The sequence below is a fragment of the Pogoniulus pusillus genome, chromosome 6 (assembly GCF_015220805.1).
Source record: "Pogoniulus pusillus isolate bPogPus1 chromosome 6, bPogPus1.pri, whole genome shotgun sequence".
Classification (NCBI taxonomy): Eukaryota; Metazoa; Chordata; class Aves; order Piciformes; family Lybiidae; genus Pogoniulus; species Pogoniulus pusillus.
In genome coordinates, this window is record NC_087269.1 from 32,498,895 (window position 1) to 32,515,427 (window position 16,533).

The 16,533-nt window shown below is 41.7% G+C and overlaps 1 long non-coding RNA gene across 1 annotated transcript in view; it reads right to left on the bottom strand.

Moving 5' to 3' along the window:
* Positions 1–12,149: 12,149 nt before the first annotated feature.
* Positions 12,150–16,533, bottom strand: part of LOC135176244 (uncharacterized) — a 240,697-nt gene continuing 236,313 nt past the window's right edge. The window contains exon 5 of the long non-coding RNA XR_010302578.1: positions 12,150–12,225. This is a non-coding gene — a long non-coding RNA (uncharacterized LOC135176244). The remainder of the gene's footprint in view (positions 12,226–16,533) is intronic.

Consider the following 16,533-nt stretch of genomic DNA (forward strand, 5'->3'; position numbering starts at 1 on the left):
ACAAACAAACAAAAAAAAAAAAACCCAAAACCCCTTTTCCACTGGCTGCAGTGGGCACTGAATGCTAGGGGTGCAAAAGAGAGGAGATCTGTGTGATGGTTTGGATGTCATCTTCCCCCCACACTTAAGAAAATCACCCAGGCTAGACTCAGCCAAGATGAATGAACCTGTATTTACAACTTAGCACAATATACAAGCAGGTATTTACAATATATATACAGCTATAGACAGAAATGTACCAGTTAAAAAGTAATACAGAAACACAACAGCCCTCCCAGAAACCAGAGTCCCCAGGAGGGGCTCCCAATCACCCTTCCACCTTCTTTCTACCCCTCTACCTTACCCCAGACTTTGTCTGGTGTTCAAGGTGAATTTGGAGGATCAGCCAGGGGGTTTAGGAAGCAGAAGAATTAGTCACACAGACAGCAGGTTAGAGAGAGAGAAATGCAGCCCAAAGCCAGAGAGCAAACTCTGTTATCTATGTTGGTGTTTTTGTCTTATACATCTCAGCAAACCTATGAGTGAAGTAGACATCACCATTGTTTCCTTTTCTTCTAATTCTAATCTAATTCTTCTCATCAAAACACTCTAGCTAGGCTCAAACTAGCACAACCTGTAACTAGAGCTGGTGTCATCCTTTTTAATCTTTCCATTCCTCCTATCTCCTACCATGCAACAGCACTGAGAACCCTGCTTCAGTTTCTTGTGGCAAACATTAAAGGTTTTGTTGTTGTTGTTTTGGGTTGGTTGTGTTTGGTGGGGTTTTTTTGGTCCTAATCACGGAATGAGTCATGGGAAATTTAAATTCAATAAAATCCCACAGAGGAATTTGAAATTCTTTTTTTTTTTAGACATAATGTTCATATCAAAAGGGAATGTCCACTGAATTCTTTCTCTGTTCAAACAATCTATTGTGAGATTTCTCAGAGAAGCCCTTTTGTGGTTATTGCTTCTCCACAGCAAGTGCCTTGCCAGTTTACCCTTTGTGCAAGGACAATGCTGCAAACAGAGAAAAAGCAAGGTACTGGATTTTCTGATGAGAGGGGTGACAGAAGAACCTTCCCTCTACAGATAGAGCCATTGAGTCTTCAGCAGAAGCATGAGACAAATTGCTTCATTTCTAGGAATCAGTCTGATATAGCCTAGAAAAATACCTTCTTAGGAAGTTACGTTTACTGATGTGATTCCTACATCAGTCTGCTGTACACAAACACAGAGACAGTGCTCTGACAGTATTAAAGTGAGACAGTCAGGGTGATACTGTGGTCAGGTACAGTGCCATGTACAAAGGACACAGGAAGATGATCTTGGAGAACTCCTCCAACCTGGTTTATTTGCCATTGGAATGGGCTGCCCAGGGAGGTGGTTGAGCCACCATCCCTAGAGGTGTTCAGGAGAAGACTGGCTGAGGCACTTAGTGCCATGGTCTAGTTGACTGGCTAGGGCTGGGTGCTAGGTTGGACTGGATGATCTTGGAGGTCTCTTCCAACCTGGTTGATTCTATGATTCTATACACCCTCAAATGGTGTAGAATAAATATAAATTGAGTATTATGTCCTAAGTATTGTGTAATGTTTTATGTAATGTATTGATAGGAATATGACAAACAGTGGGGCAGCTCACTGGAGGCAGAGGGATGGAGAGCTAATGAGGGTCCTCAACTTGCTGCCCTGAAGCAAGCCAGGGATGGTGCACCAAGACAATCTGAAGAAATCAAGGGGAATTGGCACAAGAGGATGATAGGGACAGGCCAGCTGAGGTGCCTCTATGCAAATACACAGAGCTTGGGCAACTAATAGGATGAATTAAGGGCCACTGTGCTGATGGGATGCCATGACATAGTGGCTATTACTGAAACTTGGTGGGAGGATTACCATAACTGGAATGTAGGGATAGATGGGTACAAGATTTTTAGGAAGGACAGGCAGGGAATGTGAGGAAGAGGCATTGCCCTCTATGAAATGATCTAGGGTAGGTTGTCCCTGCCAGTGGCAGGGGGGTTGGAAGTATATGGTCCTTGTGGTCCCTTCTAACCCTGACTAATGTTCCCAGACAACCAGCAACAGAACAAGGGGACACAATCTCAAGCTGTGCCTGGGGAGGTATAAGCTGGATGTTAGGAGGAAGTTGTTGGCAGAGAGAGTGATTTGCCTTTGGAATGGGCTGCCCAGGGAGGTGGTGGAGGCACTGTCCCTGGAGGTGTTCAAGAAAAGCCTGGCTGAGGCACTTAGTGCCATGGTCTGGTTGACTGGATAGGGCTGGGTGCTAGGTTGGACTGGATGATCTTGGAGGTCTCTTCCAACTTGGTTGATTCTATGATTCCATGTTTATGGAGTCTCCCTCTCTAGAGATATTAAAAACCCACCTGGATGCATTCCTGTGTGATCTGGTATAGATGATCCTGCTCTGGCAGCAGAGTTGGACTAGATGATCATTCGAGGGCTGTTTCAGCCCCTGACATTCTGTGATTCTATGATTCTACCCATTGCCCTACTGGTTGCCATCCAAGTGGGATTTTAAACCTCCTAGTGTGACAAAAAAAGAAATAAAAAACTGTTGTGGGGACTTGCAAAGAGTCTTTTAAGGATATGTAGCTACTTTGCACAATCACACACTTCCTTTCTTTGAATGCTTGCCTTCCTTGAACACTGTCTGCACAACCAGTCTCTGATACTGCAGAATGTCCATGTAAGGATCTGTATTTCCTCTGCACTTTTTTGCTTCTTTGCTCATTTTTTGTCTTTTCACTGAGTCCTCTGGCCGTTGTCAATGTGCCATGTTGGTTCTCTGTGTCTTAGCTGCTTAGAACAGGTGGTCTAGAAAAACCTTATGTATAGAGTGCAACTTACAGAGATATTCTTTTGTTTTAGCCTGCATTTGTGTAGCAGATTCCATGAACCTTCTTTTTTTTTTGTTTGCTACTTCAGGCTGTATACTCAATAACTTGTGAACTGTGAAATAATATTGAAGTTTTGAAAGAAGTTGTGATTTATACAAATGTACTTCAGTCTTCAGATCTACTTGTGCTCTCCTGTAAAAAGTCAGAGAAGACCTAACATAGGAGAAATGACATTTTCCCACCACAGAACTGTTCTATTTTCTGAAAACCAACGCATTAACTGTTCAAAATGGCCATAGAGAGAACCATGAGCCCTGCCTTGCACTTTTCAGAGCACTGTAAACACAAGTTTTAGGTAATTTATAGTGAATGTAGAGGCGGTGCACACAAGGTGGGGGAAAGAAAGATGGCTTTGAGAACATCAGGCTGCTTTGTGCTGCACCTGACATTCGATAGGTACTAAACATAGGAGAAAAATGTTCAGTCTTGGCAGAAGAATGTGCTATGTCTTCCTAAGAACAGTTGGGTCATTAGTGGTCATTCACTCAGACAGTCCGAGGCTGTTTCAAAGCTATTCAGTAAATGGTGAGAGGTTGGTTGTGACAAAATGTTTTACTGGAGGACCACACTGAGCAATTACTTGGCTCAGCTGTGTGCAGAAAGGCAGCCTCTGCTGCAGGGCTGATAGACTGGTGGAAGCCAAAAGGGAAATCAGCACTTCATAAAAGTTAATGACCAAGGGTATACCACTTATGAGTCCTGATGATAGCAGGATTTGAATGCAAAGCACAAAACGATTTCCTCTTCTATTGCTCCCTCCCTTTGTAATCCGTTTCCCTTTTATTTTGGTTGGGGTTTTTTTGATTTTTTTTTTCTGAGTGTTTTTGGTCTGATTTTTTTAAAATTAATACTAATTTTGATATTTGTAAGAAAATCCTGGACAAGGCACCCTCCCTCAGTTTCTTCCACTTCCCTATCAGATATGACTCAGCTAGCCCATCCTTTTAGTTTTCTATCTTCCCAGAGGTAATATCTCAAGCAAGATTAAATGTCCTCTTCCAGATGGTCCATTCCTGGTAAGGAAGATCATGCATGAAGCCAAGCATTGGTAAGCCTTAAATCAGCATCTTTCACAGAGGGGAGTACTGGCATTCTCAATGGCAGGCATTTTAGCTACTACTATCTTATTATCTCTACTGACATTTATTCAAAACAAAGATATTTCTCATGAATGCTAACCACTGTGTGATTGCTCATCTCCCTCATCTCCCAAAGGTTATAGTGTTATGTTGCAGAAATTTATGAGTATTATTATTATCATCATCATCAACAACAACATAGCTCAAAATTATAAATAAGTAATTTTGTTTAAGAATAATCATTAAATGAATAACACAAAGATTTTCTTTTTTAAACTGGCTGGGAACAAGAGAATACAGTGATACTCAATGAAACTGACATTGTAGCCAGGTGGGGGGTGGCCTCTTCTCCCAGGCAACCAGCAATAGAACAAGGGGACACAGTCTCAAGTTGTACCAGGGAAAGCATAGGCTGGATGTTAGGAGGAAGTTGTTCCCAGAGAGAGTGATTGCCATTGGAATGGGCTGCCCAGGGAGGTGGTGGAGGCACCGTCCCTGGAGGTCTTCAAGAAAAGCCTGGCTGAGGCACTTGGTGCCATGGTCTAGTTGACTGGATAGGGCAGGGGGATAGGTTGGACTGGCTGATCCTGGAGGTCCTTTCCAACCTGGTTGATTCTATGACTCAGTACCAACTGAGGTGCACCAAATAAAAGATTAGTAACGAACACAAATAAAATATGTGATTTTAAAATATGTTTTTTTTTTAACATAAGCAACCTTCTCATAACCATGATTTATTTCCTTTCCTATTCCCCTGCATATGTCTTTCCATTGTACCTAACATATTTTAAACAGTGGTGGTGAATTGTGTCACATCCATTTGGAAGTATTCACTGGTGGTGGTCCCCAAGGATCACTGCTGGGCCCAGACCTGTTTGATATCTTTATTGATGATCTGGACAAGGGGACTGAGTAAATTTGTAGATGACACTGAGCTAGGAGCTGGTGTTGATCTGTTGGAGGGTAAGAGAGCCATGCAAAGGCACCTTGCCAGGCTGGATGGGTGGGCAGAGGCCAATGGGATGAGATTTAACAAGGCCAAGTGCAGAGTTCTACACTTTGGCCAAAAGAACCCCAAGCAGCTCTACAGGCTGGGGACAGTGTGGCTGGAGAGCAGCCAGGAAGAAAGGGACCCGGGGGTGCTGGTAGATAATAGCTGAAGATGAGCCAGCAGTGTGCCCAGGTGGCCAAGAGAGCCAATGGCATCCTGGCCTGTATAAAGAACAGGGTGGCCAGTAGGACAATGGAGGTTATTCTTCCCCTGTACTCAACACTGGTCAGGCCACACCTTGAGCCCTGTGTCCAGTTCTGGGCTCCTCAATTCAAGAGAGATGTTGAGATACTGGAATGAGTCCAGAGAAGGGCGACAAAGCTGGTGGGGGGCCTGGAACACAAACCCTATGAAGAGAGGCTGAGGGAGCTGAGGTTGTTTAACCTGGAGGAGGCTTAGGGGTGACCTCATTGCTGTCTACAACTACCTGAAGGGAAACTGTAGCCAGGTGAGAACTGGTCTCTTTTTGCCAGGTAACCAGCAACAGAAAAAGGGGACACAGTCTCAAGTTGTGCCAGGAGAGGTATAGGCTGGATGTTAGGAGGAAGCTCTGGACAGAAACAGTGATTGACATTGGAATGGGCTGCCCAGGGAGGTGGTGAAGTTGCCATCCCTGGAGGTGTTGAAGAAAAGACTGAATGGAGCAGTTAGTGCTAGGGCTGGGTGCTAGGTTGGACTGGATGATCTTGGAGGTCTCTTCCAACCTGGTTGATTTGACGATTCTATAATTCTATTCTGGAACTGCCTCTGCAAGTGATACAGTTAAATCCTGTAAATTGGCAAGGCAAGTGAGATGAGTTACAGTGTTTGTAATCAAACACAGGGTCAGAAGCACAGATTGTGCCTTAGAGAGAAAAGATTAACACTGATAATTGTGCACCCTGCAGGAAGTGCCCATGTCACCTTCACAACTAGAAGCACAATGTTTGGGTTTGCACAACATAGTCCTGAATTCATTAAGTCTGGTTAAAAAGATTATGGTTTTATTCCATACTCTGTGTGATCCCCTCTGTGACCACAGGCAAAACATTTCTTCTCTGTTTGACGTTTTCCCAGTTGTTAAGCATGCATAAAGATACTTCTCATTTGTAAGACATTTTGAGACTTGTGGGGGAAATAAATGAAACAATTGAAAAATTAATATCCAGTTTTGATCATTAGGATGAGCAGTGTAGGGCAGGAAGAAGCCTAAGGAAAAAATCACTTTTAACTATGGTGCTCTAAAGCAGGCACTGGAATATGTAAGAAAAAGACAAATCTCAAAACAGGATAATGACAATAGAGCCTGTAAGATAAAGAATAAATATGAATATGCTTTTTCTGCCTTCTCAAAGCTGCATTTATGGTGGGATAAAAAATATTATTGCATTGCTAAAGGAACAGTCATAACTGTGAAGAAAAAAAAAAGTTGAATTATTATGGCAGACCACACAGCAACAGAGCATTTATGGCTTTGCTCAGGGCAGAGTGCTCAGTCAGGATTTTTCTCACATGTATTATCAAATAAACCTTGTCTGCAACACAGAGTTTTGCAGAGTTCAGGTGGTGAGAGAGAAAGAGGGGGGAATTTTAACTTATTTCTGTGGAAACCTATTTGTCCTCCATGCCCAGAGTTATTGTCTCTTTCCTCTGGTTAGAAAACTTTTAACTAACTTCCCAATATCTTCCCTTCACCCCAATCCTTCTTTCTTCATGTATGCACGCACATATTTTTTACTGGAAAGTGTGCTTTTATGAACTGTACTAACAAGGCTGTTACTGCTTATTTGCCATTATTATACAGCACTAGATTAGCAAATCAAAACAAATTATAGGAGCACAGCACCGGCCCAAAAGTCAAGCACACAAATAGTAACTCTTAGCTGACTGTTTCTAGGATAATGCCTAAGGTCAGTGGACGTCAATTATTCATGTCTGTTGTATGATTAACTCATTAGATTTTTGAGATTTTGTGGGCAATATGATCAGGTCTGTCTTTGTCATTGGCAAGTAGATGTATACTTTTGGTCTCCACCTAAGGTTTTCTTTGCCACAGATTCTGCAGTAGAAGAACAAACACCAGTCTTCAGCAGGAAAGGGAAAGAAGGGAAAGGAGTGTGTAAAGTTTGTTGAGATCCTGAGCTGTTACTCTGCCTTTGGACTTACATTTTCCCATAGCAATAGCAAGGGAAAACACAATATTAGTGCTGCAAAAATCTAGCCTGAATGTAACTTTTGAAACATCTGTGAGATTTTTGTGGGTGCAGATGATATTGACCATAAGGTGTTTGAAAGAGTGGACAACATGGCAAAAGCCTTTGGAATCATCTGATGTTTTATTTTGTGTTTGCTCAGCCTCAGTTTTTAATTCTGTCATATCTTCCTAGTAGCAAAAGAGTGACCCATTTATGGCAACAACTGCACACTCAACTGGTTACTAGTGATGTTATTTTTCATAGTGAAAATGAAAGATTCAAGAATGTAAATATGTGCCTAACTGCTAGAAAAAATGCAGTGCTTATATTCATTGTGTGGACTGGGTTATGTTACTGTAAGATGCAAAGATTACTTGGTAAGCACAAGCTGCCTGTATGTGTTCATTGTTCATATGCAGCCTAGGCAGAAGTCCTTTCTTCTCTGTGAATACAGTGTTCTAGATACTGCAGGCAGAGAGCACGTTTTCTATCACTGATGTCAAATATAAGTCTGAACTGGGAAGCGCCACGGAGTGATAAATTACCATAATTTTGCCAGGTTTAGTATTTCACAGTGGCTTCATTTGACACTGTTTAAACTTGAGCATGTGTCATTAATTTGGTTAGGAAAAATCTTAAAAGTAAAGCATTGAAGAAATAGCACTGGCTTGTTTCTATGCAGGTTTTCTCAGCCTTACATTTAAGTGTGCCCAGGTGGCCAAGAAAGCCAATGACATCCTGGCCTGGATCAGGAACAGTGTGGCCAGTAGGACAAGGGAGGTTATTCTGCCCCTGTACTCAGCACTGGCCAGGCCACACCTTGAGTCCTGTGTCCAGTTCTGGGCTCCTCAATTCAAGAGAGATGTTGAGGTGCTGGAACGTGTCCAGAGAAGGGCGACAAAGCTGGTGAGGGGCCTGGAACACAAACCCTATGAGGAGAGGCTGAGGGAGCTGGGGTTGTTTAACCGGGAGAAGAGGAGGCTCAGGGGTGACCTCGTTGCTGTCTAGAACTACCTGAACAGAGGTTGTAGCCAGGTAGGGGTTGGTCTAGGCTGGATGTTAGGAGGAAACTGTTGCCAGAGAGAGTGATTGGCATTGGAATGGGCCCAGGGAGGTGGTGGAGTCACCATCTCTGAAGGTGTTGAAGAAAAGCCTGGCTGAGGCATTTAGTGCCATGGTCTAGTTGACTAGATAGGGCTGGGTGCTAGGTTAGACTGGATGATCTTGGAGGTCTCTTCCAACCTGGTTGATTCTACTCTATTCTATTCTATTCTATTCTCAACTCATGTGTCATGCAGTTCCTAACAGTCTCCATGCATCGTCTGCCTCACACTGAGGAATTGTAGTTGAGACAATTGCATCATACTGCAAATTTGATTTCCTGCTATTTATTCTATGGAAAAAAAGCTACTCTGGAAGAGTTTAATTCCCTGCTATTATCTAAGTATCTTGCTATTCATGAATTCGGACTGTATAAAAAAACCAACATCCTGATCCCAAGGTGCCAGAATTCAAGTTTGAAAAGTCTATAAACTTTTGCTTTGAGCTGTACTGAAAATCTGAGCATAGTACTTTAGACATCGAATTCTCAGTGTTGACCATGCAGGTTATGAGACACTACTGCAAAACTGCATTAAAAGAATCATTCTAACGAGTAACTAATGATTTCTTCAGAAGATGGCAAAGGGACATCCTTTATATTTCATGTCTGTTCATGCTCTGTGGCTAAGCAAACACCATGAACTTAATTCCTGAGCCTGTGTATGTCAATGTATATACCTACAGGAAGGACTTTATTGAATATGTCTCTGTGGAACAGATATATAGGATGAACTTTACAACAGTTGAGCTTATTGCTTTTAAAATGTTCTTTTCTAGAGAATTTACATTTTAAAGTCAAGGCTAAAAAGAAAAAGTAAAAGGAAGGAGAAATAATTGGATTAGTGCAGCTTCTCAAAAGCACTTTCCCCTGCAACTCTTTTGCAGCCAGAATTATACTAAAGGGATTGAAGCAAGCTTAGCATTACTCCATAGCAACACCAATCTTCAGTCTTCCGTTCTTGAAGCTAAGCAGTGAGATTGTCTCAAGTACTGTCTCACATATTCAATATAGCCAGGGAATGAAGAGAGACAGAAAAAAAATGGAGACACGCAGAGTACAAAAGGTGAACATTTTACCAGAAGAAACAGAAGTAACATGGGAGAAGTGAGCAGAGACTAACATTTCAATATGCTCATCTTTGCTCATGACAACCTCACAAGGGTAGCAACACTGGCTTCTTCTTTCTGTGTTAGGCAGCACAGAAGTTATACCTTAACATATGTTTGATGTCCATGTCAGCCTTTGCACGGTCTGTGGACTTTCCTACAACTTATTCATAGAATCATAGAATCAGTCAGGGTTGGAAGGGACCACAAGGATCATCTAGTTCCAAACCCCCCTGCCAAGGGCAGGGACACCCTACCCTAGAGCAGCCTGTCCACAGCCTCATCCAGCCTGGCCTTAAACATCTCCAGGCATGGGGCCTCATTCACCTCCCTGAGCAACCCATTCCAGCCTCTCACCACTCTCATGCTGAACAACTTCCTCCTCACGTCCAGTCTGAACCTCCCCACCTCCAGCTTTGCTCCATTCTCCCTAATCCTCTCACTCCCTGATAGCCTAAAAAGTCCCTCCACAGCTTTTCTGTAGGCCCCCTTCAGATGCTGGAAGGTCACAAGATCACCTGGGAGTCCCCTCTTCTCCAGAATGAACAGCCCCTACTCTTTCAGTCTGTCCTCATAGCAGAGGTGCTCCAGCCCTCTGATCATCTTCATGGCCCTTCTCTGGACAAGCTCCAACACATTCACATCTTTCTTTTAATGGGGGCTCCGGAACTGGATTCAATTTCCCATAGGATTTTAGTTTAATGGTGTAGTTAGTTACAGTACAACAGCATTTGAGCTGAGATAATAGGTGGCAAAAGCTGACACAAAGAATGTCAAATTGAACAGAGGGAATATGGCTTTAAACAAGGGGGGATCACCCCAGGAGTCTCATGAAACCTTCAGTTAGAAGGCAGAGAAGTACCTGCATGGAGGTAGTTGTTTGCTGTGTTGCTGCAAAGCAATAGCAAAAAAAAAAAAAAAAAAAAAAAAAAAAAAAAAAAAAGAAGAAGAAGAAGATTTCACCTCTTCACTTTATGCATCTAAAACTATTCCTTTGTGAAAATTGCAGCTTGGCTCCTTTGTGCTACTGAAATAAGCCCAAGATCTCATGTGACATTTCAAATAACAAGAACAATATATTTCTCCATTACTTTACTTACTTTAAGCACATGTGTTTTGTAGTTAATGTAGTTCCTGGTGTTATGAGAGAGCAGCAAAAATAAAATCTATGCTTAATGCACTGAACTTTGACAAGAGCAGCTACAACTCAAAATTAAAATCCACTTCTTTGCTTTGCTCTAAGGCTCTGAACCAGCTTTGGGAAACTACCACAGTGCATTGTGAATGAGGATATCTGAAATGAAAAATGCCTGCATGTCTGCCCAAAGGACATATCAAATGACCAAAAGCAAACAGTGATGTGCTAGGCTGTTTGCTGAATATTCAGGCAGAGTCAGACCAAACCTGTAAGCCTTGGAAATTTCAAGGCAAATGAGAGATACTGAATTTTTATCATCTGCTGCGAGGCACTAATCAGTGAGATAAAAGTCGTATTTATACAGGATAATTTGACCCAAAAGATGGGAGAAGCAATGAAAATGATCAGGTTTCTGCCACTGGTGTCAGAGCACTTTAGATTTGGCTAGAAGACATGTCAAGTGTAATTTTAGACTGAGTTCTTTTTTTTGGGGTTGGCTTTTTCATGGGTTTGGAGTTTTAATTTTTGCTTTTTTTCAGACAGGAACAGTGAACTGAGCATTAGTTATTTTTTTCTGTGATCTCATGATGTCCTCTAGATATTGAATTGCATTTTATAATAGCCAGGGTTTGTTTATTTATTTCCATTGGAATGGGCTGCCTTCCCATTGGAATGGGCTGCCCAGGGAGGTGGTGGAGGCACCGTCTCTGGGGGTCTTCAAGAAAAGACTGGATGAGGCACTCAGTGCCATGGTCTAGTTGACTGGCTAGGGCTGGGTGATAGGTTGGACTGGATGATCTTGGAGGTCTCTTCCAACCTGGTTGATTCTATGATTAAATTCTATGATTCCTTTTTTCTTCATATCATAAAAGGTTTGCTTTGGATTTCTGGTTGAAGTAAGAATTATGCACAATCTACTTCAACTCTGAAGGAAGGTTGATTAGAGAAGCCTTTGGTGGGTGTCTGGCAGGCTTAGGCCTCAGCTGTTGCTCTGACTGAACAGAGTAAGGTGAAATCTTCTCCAGTGGTTTTCTTTAAGTATCTAATGCATGTACAGTGGGAGAAAAATCCAAGGGAGGAAGACTATGTAGACATTATAATCTTTAAAGGGTTACAGATGAGGACTGGCAGAAAGAAAGAGTTGCTGGTGCCACACTTGCCTAATCATAATGGATAGCACGTGTGCAAGGCAGGACTCACAGCTTGAATGTGGATTCTTTCCACTGCCTGTCCTCCACAAAAGAAGCAGGTTTTTATCATAGAGCAGCCTGTTCATGGTACAAAGTCCCTCCTACAGGGATAAATGGCAGCTCAGGAAATAATGTGGCACTGCTGAGGCTGGAAATTGACATGTTAAGTTAGTCACTTCAAATGAAATAAAGTAGCAGGGTTTGCAGCTGAATTATGTTCCTATGATGCAAAAGATTAATGATTCAGTTAAATAACAAAGCCACATAACCGAATGTGCTTCTCATTATATGTTAATCACAGCAATGTAAATATCTTGCAAATCTTTGTGTGCCATCCACCATTCATGTTCAATGCAGAATAGAAATAGCAGGAGTCAATAGGTCTGGCTCTGCAAGCTTTCTTTCTTTTTGCATTTAACTTTCCATGTATTGAAATGCTCTGAATACAGATGGAGTTGTTTTGTTCGATATTTATTATTGTTCCCCCTGCATCAAAAAGAGAACAGCAGTCAAAATTCATTGCACTTTTTTACATGCTTTTGTGTCCTCTGCTGGAGTTCTTTTTGATGGCCATTTCCAGCAAGACACCTCTCCAAATCTAAACAGATATATCTCTTGCTTCTATGGAACATCAGTGCAAAATATCTCATTAATCCAGATTGTCCTGTGTCATATATATGCCTTTTTTTCCAAGAGCCAAAGTCTGTTCCTCTTTCCCATGCTCACAACAACGGTAGAACTTCTTAAGTCAGTGAGGTCAATGTACATGATAAGCAGTAGATAATTAAAAACAAAGGTGTCAGAATCTGGCAGTACAACTTCATTAACCTCACAAAGCATACCTAAAAATATTTATTATCACAGTATGAAGTATCATAAATAATTAGCACTAAACCCACACATAGCAAGTGAACAATCAGTATGACTTCATGTTGTGATCAGCTTGCCTGTTTGTTTCAGTGCTCTGCTCATTTACACGCTTAATATTTTGCCAAATTCTGCCATTCACACTAATTCCCTCAAAATTTGTGTGAAGAAAGAAAGAGCCTTTCTGTTTTCCTGACTCAGGACATGGACTAACTGTAACTACTTCACTGCACAAAAGTAGCACAATCCTCAACTCATCAGCAAGCTACTGTACCGAGACTATATGCCTCCTTTTTGAAACCTTGTTTACAAAAGTAGAATGTTATGAGTTACAGTTGTAAAATAAGGCAGTACTAATCATAAGGTTGATGCAAACCTTCCTAAAATGAAAGAAGATGCTTTTGAAGATACTGCATGTATAAAGTCATTCTTTGAGAATTCATGTTTGTGCCTGTTCCCTCTTCCTTTTATTCGTGTCCTGAACAAGGTCTCTTTCCTCACGAGAGGAGAACAGTGTGCACAGAAAACCCCAAACTGACTTAGACACATATGCAGAATTTTTACATAAATATGCCTTTAAATTTAGTTCCAAGACCATCTTTATCAGTCATACATGATGTACCTTAGTAAATAATGGAAGCAGGGCAGCACAGGTTTAAAGTGATTGTTGTGTTTGTTCCATTAGTAAGTTTTGATGCGTGGCACTACAGGATAAGACGACATGATGTGGCTAAGTGGTGAAAAGAGCAGTACAAAAATTTAAGCTGAGGCACACCCCAAGAAGCTGGAAACATCAAATCCAGATCCAGATCTTGCTTCTGCAGTACTGAACTTTCCTTTGTTACTGAAATTAAACTCTGATTACTTTAAATAGAGTTGCAGAAGAAAACAGCTTCATTTGGCCCTACTATCCTTTTGTTGTCTGTTTTGTGGATAATATATCTTAATCTATGATATAATATATCTATATCTTTATGATTTTTTAAAGCTGAAATGATAAAAAGTATTTCTCATGAGGTGTAGAATTCAGGATGCAGCAATGTGTTTGAGTTATTTTGTTATTGTTTGAGTTATTTTTGCCATTGGAATGGGCTGCCCAGGGAGGTGGTGGAGTCACCGTTCCTGGAGGTGTTCAAGAAAAGCCTGGCTGAGGCACTTAGTGCCATGGTCTAGTTGACTGGATAGGGCTGGGTGCTAGGTTGGACTGGATGATCTTGGAGGTCTGTTCTAACCTGATTAATTCTATGATTCTATGAAGGATCTAAGGCATTTGAAAACCAAGCCAACAAGCAAAACAATGCACTCATCCTGTTACAACTACTTTGCTTTCTTCCTCCATAACACTCATAGACTCATGCCTGATATACACCTCCTGCTTTCGCTTTCACTTCAGATTTAATCCTGCCATCTCTCTTGCACTATGCCATTTATTAAAACCTTGTTGGTGAATTTATCATTACTGACAGTTCCACTAACTGGAGACGTTGATATATGCACAAGACAGGAAAACAAAGCTACAGTCCAGGTGAAGTGCGACAGGCATTCAGGCTGTTAAAGTGTCTTGCTAACCCTTCAAATGGCACAGTGCTGTGCAGCAGGGCATAGAGAACTCATCTTCATGCTCCATGTGCTGCCAAGCTGTTTGAATAGCAGCTAAGAGCAGTCCATCCTGATGTGCTATTTCCTACATAATCCAGAAGCATAACCGTGAGAAGTTTACCCCAGCTGTGATTATTGTCTAGTCAGAAATTTTATCAGTCTTTTTTCTTTTTGTAAAAATGATGTCAATTCACCCAGCAGAAATTGGAAATATCAAATAGTGAAAACATTTTAAAATGCTGGAAAATTCAATTAATTATCCATTACAGAATCACTTAACAACACATGTGGAAGTGAAAGGAAGCAAGGCACAGCCATGCTGCTGCTGCCACTGGCCAGTATCACCCAGCTGAGGGAAAGCCAGGCTTGCCCCTGTTTTGACAGAGCTTAGCTGTAGTGGTTTGGGTGTTACCTGTCCCCACACACTTTGGAAATCACCCAGACTAGACTCAACTGGCTCTGAAAATTGAATGGAGCTTATTATTTACAGCTTAGCACAATATACAAGCAGATATTTACAGTATATTCAGTTATATACAGAAATATACAAGGTAAAAGGTAATGCAGAAACACAACAGCCCTCCTAGAAACCTGAGTCCCCAGGAGGGGCTCCCAACTGCCCTTCCACCTTATCCCACCCCTCAACCTTACCCCAGACGTTGCCTTGTGCCCAAGGAAGAATAAAGGGTAGGCCAGGGAGGTTAGTAAGAGAGATGGTAGGTGAGGTTAGAGAGAAATGCAGCCCAGAGCCCAGGCAATGCCCGAATGCTTTCTCTATGTCTTTACTCTTGTTCTTATACATCTGAGCATGCCTATGAGTAAAGTAGACATCAACACTATTTCCCTTTCACAGCCTGTAATCTAGTTCTTCTCACCTAAACATTCTAGCTAGCTTCAAACTAGTACATTAGCATAGGTGCATGTGAATACTTGTTTCATTTGGTGGTGCAGCCTCTCCCAGAACATGCAGGGAGATGTCAACACAAGAAACCTGAGGAATCAGCTGGCTCTTGCATCGCTCTCAGGCCTCCTCCAAGTCTTACTGCCTGTGCTTGAACCATACAGTCCTAGTCTGCCTGACCATCATCAGCCTTGCAACTGATTTGCTACTGCAGCACCTCATGCTTAAGGAAATCATGGTTACACATCTGAAAGCCAGGTGCTTTGAAGCAGTCCTTGCGGTGTTTCTTAATCAGTTAACATCATTCACCAGATTCCACACAAAACTAAGTAACTGTGTTGTGTGTCAGAGAGAGACTACAGAGAACTTGGTTGTTGGGTACAGAAATTCATGGGAGAGCTTGTGTTCCTGTTCAGCAGTTCCTTTTCAGAAAGTAATTTAGCCACTTGTTTTACTCAATTTAAAACTGCCAACTTGGGTTTTTATAAGAGAAAATATACTGGAGAGCCTAGAAAGCTGTCCTTTTTTTCTTCACAATGGCCTCAAGTGGGCCCCTCAATACTTCAACTGGCCTGGACAGCGTCCCTTAGTTCTCTCTCTACCATCTCCTTGGGAAGGTATATCATAGAGAGAGATCAAATCAGAATTTATTGCAAGATTAAAGGCACTGGAAATCAGAGTGAGCTGTTAAGGAACCACTGTGCATTAGATTAATGTTTAGAACAATGCTGCTTTGAATTTCACTCCAGCCTCAAAGATTATCAGGGAACAATAGTCAAGTTGAAACAAGGCTGTTTCCTCTTAGAAGCCATCACACTTGGCTGGAACTTTTTCAGTCACTGTCTGCACTAATCAGTCACTTCACAATTTGCCTGGCACCCTCTGCAGCTGCCCCTCACACATAGCCCCTCCTTCCTGCCACATTTCAACTTCTTTCTAACTTCTTAGGCTGGTAGGAAAGATCTTAGAAGACTATGTAATTAAATGCAGAGCAGAAGCAAAAGGCTGCATTTGAGCACAATGTAAAATTAATTTAATGAACTTGGTAGACTGTCAATCTACTTTGCTTCTCAAGGTAGATTTGCCTTTGCAAATCAACGACCTTCAGCTCTGCTCGTTCAAGGCTTATGGTAAGAGAGAGCACAGTCTTTCAACTATTGCACTTCTCACACAACATTTTGCTAACTCTTTTGCTGATAGAGCTGATGGGAAGGAGAATGAGACAAGGGAGGGTGTTCTCTTGGTTCCTTTTTGTTTTCACTGCTTTGAAAGTTCCGAATATTTTCACGTAACTACAGAGTGAACAAAAATGGCAAACAAAATACATTTTGCAATCTGAAAATTCAATATAAGAAAGGTTATAACAAGACACAAGTGTTTGAAAAGGTTTGCTGAAGAGGTGACATAAGGGCTGTTGCATAGTTTCT